Here is a 9,715-nt window from a genome sequence, read left to right on the forward strand (position 1 = left end):
ACTATATAAATATCAATAAAATCTACAAATTCCGTGGGATTTGTCTAATTTCTTAAGAAAATGTTAAATTCATGTGGATTCACCTATATATATCAACAATTTCACGTTCGCATGCAGAGGAATATGGGTTTGTTTGTGTAAATCGTCCCATTGTAAAAATCGTCGTTTCTTGCGGTAAAAACACGATTTTGCTATAAATGGTAATAAAATCTCTATATTCCAACCGATTGTGCTAATTCTTTGACAGAGTGTTTAGTATATATGATTGAACTGTATTATATCACTGGTTTCGATTTTCCCCACAAAAAAAAAAATCCTTCAAAAAATTTCGTTTTTGCGAGATTTTAACTATATAAATATCAATAAAATCTACAAATTCCGTGGGATTTGTCTAATTTCTTAAAAATATGTTAAATTCATGTGGAGTCACCTGTATATCACAACAATTTCACGTTCGCATGCAGAGGAATATGGGTTTGTTTGTGTAAATCGTCCAAATGTAAAAATCGTCGATTCTTGCGGTAAAAACACGATTTTGTTATAAACGTTAATAAAATCTCTATATTCCAACCGATTGTGCTAATTCTTTCACAGAGTGTTTAGTATACATGATTGAACTGTATTATGTCACTGGTTTCGATTTTCCCCACAAAAAAAATCCTTCAAAAAATTTCGTTTTTGCGAGTTTTTTAACTATATAAATATCAATAAAATCTACAAATTCCGTGGGATTTGTCAAATTTCTTAAAAAAATGTTAAATTCATGTGGATTCACCTATAAATCAGAACAATTTCACGTTTGCATGGAGAGGAATATGGGTTTGTTTGTGTAAATCTTCCAATTGTAAAAATCGTCGTTTCTTGCGGTAAAAACACGATTTTGCTATAAACGTTAAGAAAACCTCTATATTCCAAACGATTGTGCTAATTCTTTCACAGAGTGTTTAGTATACATAATTGAACTGTATTATATCACTGGTTTCGATTTTCCCCACAAAAAAAATCCTTCAAAAAATTTCGTTTTTGCGAGATTTTTAACTATATAAATATATATAAAATCTACAAATTCCTTGGGATTTGTCTAATTTTCTTAAAAATATGTTAAATTGATGTGGATTCACCTATATATAACAACAATTTCACGTTCGCATGCAGAGGAATATGGGTTTGTTTGTGTAAATCGTCCAATTGTAAAAATCGTCTTTTCTTGCGGTAAAAACACGATTTTGCTATAATCGTTAATAAAATCTCTATATTCCAACCGATTGTGCTAATTCTTTGACAGAGTGTTTAGTATACATGATTGAACTGTATTATATCACTGGTTTCGATTTTCCCCACAAAAAAAAAAATCCTTCAAAAAATTTCGTTTTTGCGTGATTTTTAACTATATAAATATCAATAAAATCTACAAATTCCTTGGGATTTGTCTAATTTCTTAAAAATATGTTAAATTCATGTGGATTCACATGTATATAACAACAATTTCACGTTCGCATGCTGAGGAATTTGGGTTTGATTGTGTAAATCGTCCAATTGTAAAAATCGTCTTTTCTTGCGGTAAAAACATGATTTTGCTATAATCGTTAATAAAATCTCTATATTCCAACCGATTGTGCTAATTCTTTGACAGAGTGTTTAGTATACATGATTGAACTGTATTATATCACTGGTTTCGATTTTCCCCACAAAAAAAAATCCTTCAAAAAATTTCGTTTTTGCGAGATTTTTAACTATATAAATATCAATAAAATCTACAAATTCCTTGGGATTTGTCTAATTTCTTAAAAATATGTTAAATTCATGAAGGATTCACCTATATATAACAACAATTTCACGTTCGCATGCAGAGGAATATGGGTTTGTTTGTGTAAATCGTCCAATTGTAAAAATCGTCTTTTCTTGCGGTAAAAACACGATTTTGCTATAATCGTTAATAAAATCTCTATATTCCAACCGATTGTGCTAATTCTTTGACAGAGTGTTTAGTATACATGACTGAACTGTATTATATCACTGGTTTCGATTTTCCCCACAAAAAAAATCCTTCAAAAAATTTCGTTTTTGCGAGATTTTAACTATATAAATATCAATAAAATCTACAAATTCCGGGGGATTTGTCTAATTTCTTAAAAAAATGTTAAATTCATGTGGATTCACCTATATATAACAACAATTTCACATTCGCATGCAGAGGAATATGGGTTTGTTTGAGAAAATCGTCAAATGGTAAAAATCGTCGTTTCTTGCGGTAAAAACACGATTTTGCTATAAACGTTAATAAAATCTCTATATTCCAACCGATTGTGCTAATTCTTTCACAGAGTGTTTAGTATACATGATTGAACTGTATTATGTCACTGGTTTCGATTTTCCCCACAAAAAAAAATCCTTCAAAAAATTTCGTTTTTGCGAGTTTGTACTATATAAATATCAATATAATCTACAAATTCCGTGGGATTTGTCTAATTTCTTAAGAAAATGTTAAATTCATGTGGATTCACCTATATATAACAACAATTTTACGTTCACATGCAGAGGAATATGGGTTTGTTTGTGTAAATCGTCCAATTGTTAAAATCGTCGTTTCTTGCGGTAAAAACACGATTTTGCTATAAACGTTAATAAAATCTCTATATTCCAACCGATTGTGCTAATTCTGTGACAGATTGTTTAGTATACATGATTGAACTGTATTATATCACTGGTTTCGATTTTCTCCACAAAAAAAAATCCTCAAAAAAATTTCGTTTTTGCGAGATTTTAACTATATAAATATCAATAAAATCTACAAATTCCTTGGGATTTTTCTAATTTCTTAAAAATAGGTTAAATTCATGTGGATTCACCTATATATAACAACAATTTCACGTTCGCATGCAGAGGAATATGGGTTTGTTTGTGTAAATCGTCCAATTGTAAAAATCGTCGTTTCTTGCTGTAAAAACACGATTTTGCTATAATCGTTAATAAAATATCTATATTCCAACCGATTGTGCTAATTCTTTGATAGAGTGTTTAGTATACATGATTGAACTGTATTATGTCACTGGTTTCGATTTTCCCCACAAAAAAAATCCTTCAAAAAATTTCGTTTTTGCGAGATTTTTAACTATATAAATATCAATAAAATCTACAAATTCAGTGGGATTTGTCTAATTTCTTAAGAAAATGTTAAATTCATGTGGATTCACCTATATATATCAACAATTTCACGTTCGCATGCAGAGGAATATGGGTTTGTTTGTGTAAATCGTCCAATTGTAAAAATCGTCGTTTCTTGCGGTAAAAACACGATTTTGCTATAAACGTTAATAAAATCTCTATATTCCAACCGATTGTGCTAATTCTTTGACAGAGTGTTTAGTATACATGATTGAACTGTATTATATCACTGGTTTCGATTTTCCCCACAAAAAAAAAAAATCCTTCAAAAAATTTCGTTTTTGCGAGATTTTAACTATATAAATATCAATAAAATCTACAAATTCCGTGGGATTTGTCTAATTTCTTAAAAATATGTTAAATTCATGTGGAGTCACCTGTATATCACAACAATTTCACGTTCGCATGCAGAGGAATATGGGTTTGTTTGTGTAAATCGTCCTATTGTAAAAATCGTCGATTCTTGCGGTAAAAACACGATTTTGTTATAAACGTTAATAAAATCTCTATATTCCGACCGATTGTGCTAATTCTTTCACAGAGTGTTTAGTATACATGATTGAACTGTATTATGTCACTGGTTTCGATTTTCCCCACAAAAAAAAAAAATCCTTCAAAAAATTTCGTTTTTGCGAGTTTTTTAACTATATAAATATCAATAAAATCTACAAATTCCGTGGGATTTGTCAAATTTCTTAAAAAAATGTTAAATTCATGTGGATTCACCTGTATATAACAACAATTTCACGTTCGCAAGGAGAGGAATATGGGTTTGTTTGTGTAAATCGTCGTTTCTTGCGGTAAAAACACGATTTTGCTATAAACGTTAATAAAACCTCTATATTAAAACCGATTGTGCTAATTCTTTCACAGAGTGTTTAGTATACATAATTGAACTGTATTATATCACTGGTTTCGATTTTCCCCACAAAAAAAATCCTTCAAAAAATTTCGTTTTTGCGAGATTTTTAACTATATAAATATCAATAAAATCTACAAATTCCTTGGGATTTGTCTAATTTCTTAAAAATATGTTAAATTCATGTGGATTCACCTATATATAACAACAATTTCACGTTCGCATGCAGAGGAATATGGGTTTGATTGTGTAAATCGTCCAATTGTAAAAAACCTCTTTTCTTGCGGTAAAAACACGATTTTGCTATAATCGTTAATAAAATCTCTATATTCCAACCGATTGTGCTAATTCTTTGACAGAGTGTTTAGTATACATGATTGAACTGTATTATATCACTGGTTTCGATTTTCCCCACAAAAAAAAATCCTTCAAAAAATTTCGTTTTTGCGAGATTTTTAACTATATAAATATCAATAAAATCTACAAATTCTTTGGGATTTGTCTAATTTCTTAAAAATATGTTAAATTCAGGTGGATTCACCTATATATAACAACAATTTCACGTTCGCATGCAGAGGAATATGGGTTTGTTTGTGTAAATCGTCCAATTGTAAAAATCGTCTTTTCTTGCGGTAAAAAAACGATTTTGCTATAATCGTTAATAAAATCTCTATATTCCAACCGAATGTGCTAATTCTTTGACAGAGTGTTTAGTATACATGACTGAACTGTATTATATCACTGGTTTCGATTTTCCCCACAAAAAAAAATCCTTCAAAAAAATTTCGTTTTTGCGAGATTTTAACTATATAAATATCAATAAAATCTACAAATTCTGGGGGATTTGTCTAATTTCTTAAAAAAATGTTAAATTCATGTGGATTCACCTATATATAACAACAATTTCACATTCGCATGCAGAGGAATATGGGTTTGTTTGAGAAAATCGTCAAATGGTAAAAATCGTCGTTTCATGCGGTAAAAACACGATTTTGCTATAAACGTTAATAAAATCTCTATATTCCAACCGATTGTGCTAATTCTTTCACAGAGTGTTTAGTATACATGATTGAACTGTATTATGTCACTTGTTTCGATTTTCCCCACAAAAAAAAATCCTTCAAAAAATTTCGTTTTTGCGAGTTTTTTAACTATATAAATATCAATATAATCTACAAATTCCGTGGGATTTGTCTAATTTCTTAAGAAAATGTTAAATTCATGTGGATTCACCTATATATAACAACAATTTCACTTTCGCATGCGGAGGAATAAGGGTTTGTTTGTGTAAAGCGTCCAATTGTAAAAATCGTCGTTTCTTGCGGTAAAAACACGATTTTGCTATAAACGTTAATAAAATCTCTATATTCCAACCGATTGTGCTAATTCCTTGACAGAGTGTTTAGTATACATGATTGAACTGTATTATATCACTGGTTTCGATTTTCCCCACAAAAAAAAATCCTTCAAAAATTTCGTTTTTGCGAGATTTTAACTATATAAATATCAATAAAATCTACAAATTCCGTGGGATTTGTCTAATTTCTTAAAAAAATGTTAAATTCATGTGGAGTCACCTGTATATAACAACAATTTCACGTTCGCATGCTGAGGAATATGGGTTTGTTTGTGTAAATCGTCCAATTGTAAAAATCGTCGTTTCTTGCGGTAAAAACGCGATTTTGTTATAAACGTTAATAAAATCTCTATATTCCAACCGATTGTGCTAATTCTTTCACAGAGTGTTTAGTATACATGATTGAACTGTATTATGTCACTGGTTTCGATTTTCCCCACAAAAAAAAATCCTTCAAAAAATTTCGTTTTTGCGAGTTTGTACTATATAAATATCAATATAATCTACAAATTCCGTGGGATTTGTCTAATTTCTTAAGAAAATGTTAAATTCATGTGGATTCACCTATATATAACAACAATTTTACGTTCACATGCAGAGGAATATGGGTTTGTTTGTGTAAATCGTCCAATTGTTAAAATCGTCGTTTCTTGCGGTAAAAACACGATTTTGCTATAAACGTTAATAAAATCTCTATATTCCAACCGATTGTGCTAATTCTGTGACAGATTGTTTAGTATACATGATTGAACTGTATTATATCACTGGTTTCGATTTTCTCCACAAAAAAAAATCCTCAAAAAAATTTCGTTTTTGCGAGATTTTAACTATATAAATATCAATAAAATCTACAAATTCCTTGGGATTTTTCTAATTTCTTAAAAATAGGTTAAATTCATGTGGATTCACCTATATATAACAACAATTTCACGTTCGCATGCAGAGGAATATGGGTTTGTTTGTGTAAATCGTCCAATTGTAAAAATCGTCGTTTCTTGCTGTAAAAACACGATTTTGCTATAATCGTTAATAAAATATCTATATTCCAACCGATTGTGCTAATTCTTTGATAGAGTGTTTAGTATACATGATTGAACTGTATTATGTCACTGGTTTCGATTTTCCCCACAAAAAAAATCCTTCAAAAAATTTCGTTTTTGCGAGATTTTTAACTATATAAATATCAATAAAATCTACAAATTCAGTGGGATTTGTCTAATTTCTTAAGAAAATGTTAAATTCATGTGGATTCACCTATATATATCAACAATTTCACGTTCGCATGCAGAGGAATATGGGTTTGTTTGTGTAAATCGTCCAATTGTAAAAATCGTCGATTCTTGCGGTAAAAACACGATTTTGTTATAAACGTTAATAAAATCTCTATATTCCGACCGATTGTGCTAATTCTTTCACAGAGTGTTTAGTATACATGATTGAACTGTATTATGTCACTGGTTTCGATTTTCCCCACAAAAAAAATCCTTCAAAAAATTTCGTTTTTGCGAGTTTTTTAACTATATAAATATCAATAAAATCTACAAATTCCGTGGGATTTGTCAAATTTCTTAAAAAAATGTTAAATTCATGTGGATTCACCTGTATATAACAACAATTTCACGTTCGCAAGGAGAGGAATATGGGTTTGTTTGTGTAAATCGTCGTTTCTTGCGGTAAAAACACGATTTTGCTATAAACGTTAATAAAACCTCTATATTAAAACCGATTGTGCTAATTCTTTCACAGAGTGTTTAGTATACATAATTGAACTGTATTATATCACTGGTTTCGATTTTCCCCACAAAAAAAATCCTTCAAAAAATTTCGTTTTTGCGAGATTTTTAACTATATAAATATCAATAAAATCTACAAATTCCTTGGGATTTGTCTAATTTCTTAAAAATATGTTAAATTCATGTGGATTCACCTATATATAACAACAATTTCACGTTCGCATGCAGAGGAATATGGGTTTGATTGTGTAAATCGTCCAATTGTAAAAAACCTCTTTTCTTGCGGTAAAAACACGATTTTGCTATAATCGTTAATAAAATCTCTATATTCCAACCGATTGTGCTAATTCTTTGACAGAGTGTTTAGTATACATGATTGAACTGTATTATATCACTGGTTTCGATTTTCCCCACAAAAAAAAATCCTTCAAAAATTTCGTTTTTGCGAGATTTTTAACTATATAAATATCAATAAAATCTACAAATTCCTTGGGATTTGTCTAATTTCTTAAAAATATGTTACATTCAGGTGGATTCACCTATATATAACAACAATTTCACGTTCGCATGCAGAGGAATATGGGTTTGTTTGTGTAAATCGTCCAATTGTAAAAATCGTCTTTTCTTGCGGTAAAAACACGATTTTGCTATAATCGTTAATAAAATCTCTATATTCCAACCGAATGTGCTAATTCTTTGACAGAGTGTTTAGTATACATGACTGAACTGTATTATATCACTGGTTTCGATTTTCCCCACAAAAAAAAATCCTTCAAAAAATTTCGTTTTTGCGAGATTTTAACTATATAAATATCAATAAAATCTACAAATTCTGGGGGATTTGTCTAATTTCTTAAAAAAATGTTAAATTCATGTGGATTCACCTATATATAACAACAATTTCACATTCGCATGCAGAGGAATATGGGTTTGTTTGAGAAAATCGTCAAATGGTAAAAATCGTCGTTTCTTGCGGTAAAAACACGATTTTGCTATAAACGTTAATAAAATCTCTATATTCCAACCGATTGTGCTAATTCTTTCACAGAGTGTTTAGTATACATGATTGAACTGTATTATGTCACTTGTTTCGATTTTCCCCACAAAAAAAAATCCTTCAAAAATTTCGTTTTTGCGAGTTTTTTAACTATATAAATATCAATATAATCTACAAATTCCGTGGGATTTGTCTAATTTCTTAAGAAAATGTTAAATTCATGTGGATTCACCTATATATAACAACAATTTCACTTTCGCATGCGGAGGAATAAGGGTTTGTTTGTGTAAATCGTCCAATTGTAAAAATCGTCGTTTCTTGCGGTAAAAACACGATTTTGCTATAAACGTTAATAAAATCTCTATATTCCAACCGATTGTGCTAATTCTTTGACAGAGTGTTTAGTATACATGATTGAACTGTATTATATCACTGGTTTCGATTTTCCCCACAAAAAAAAATCCTTCAAAATTTTCGTTTTTGCGAGATTTTAACTATATAAATATCAATAAAATCTACAAATTCCGTGGGATTTGTCTAATTTCTTAAAAAAATGTTAAATTCATGTGGAGTCACCTGTATATAACAACAATTTCACGTTCGCATGCTGAGGAATATGGGTTTGTTTGTGTAAATCGTCCAATTGTAAAAATCGTCGTTTCTTGCGGTAAAAACGCGATTTTGTTATAAACGTTAATAAAATCTCTATATTCCAACCGATTGTGCTAATTCTTTCACAGAGTGTTTAGTATACATAATTGAACTTTATTATATCACTGGTTTCGATTTTCCCCACAAAAAAAAATCCTTGAAAAAATTTCGTTTTTGCGAGTTTTTTAACTATATAAATATCAATAAAATCTACAAATTCCGTGGGATTTGTCTAATTTCTTAAAAAAATGTTAAATTCATGTGGATTCACCTATATATAACAACAATTTCTCGTTCGCATGCAGAGGAATATGGGTTTGTTTGTGTAAATCGTCCAATTGTAAAAATCGTCATTTCTTGCGGTAAAAACACGATTTTGCTATAAACGTTAATAAAACCTCTATATTCCAACCGATTGTGCTAATTCTGTGACAGATTGTTTAGTATACATGATTGAACTGTATTATATCACTGGTTTCGATTTTCCCCACAAAAAAAAATCCTCAAAAAAATTTCGTTTTTGCGAGATTTTAACTATATAAATATCAATATAATCTACAAATTCCATGGGATTTGTGTAATTTCTTAAGAAAATGTTAAATTGATGTGGATTCACCTATATATATCAACAATTTCACGTTCGCATGCAGAGGAATATGGGTTTGTTTGTGTAAATCGTCCAATTGTTAAAATCGTCGTTTCTTGCGGTAAAAACACGATTTTGCTATAAATGTTAATAAAATCTCTATATTCCAACCGATTGTGCTAATTCTTTGACAGAGTGTTTAGTATATATGATTGAACTGTATTATATCACTGGTTTCGATTTTCCCCACAAAAAAAAATCCTTCAAAAAATTTCGTTTTTGCGAGATTTTAACTATATAAATATCAATAAAATCTACAAATTAAGTGGGATTTGTCTAATTTCTTAAAAATATGTTAAATTCATGT

This window comes from Periplaneta americana, unplaced genomic scaffold, assembly GCF_040183065.1.
Source record: "Periplaneta americana isolate PAMFEO1 unplaced genomic scaffold, P.americana_PAMFEO1_priV1 scaffold_48, whole genome shotgun sequence".
NCBI lineage: Eukaryota > Metazoa > Arthropoda > Insecta > Blattodea > Blattidae > Periplaneta > Periplaneta americana.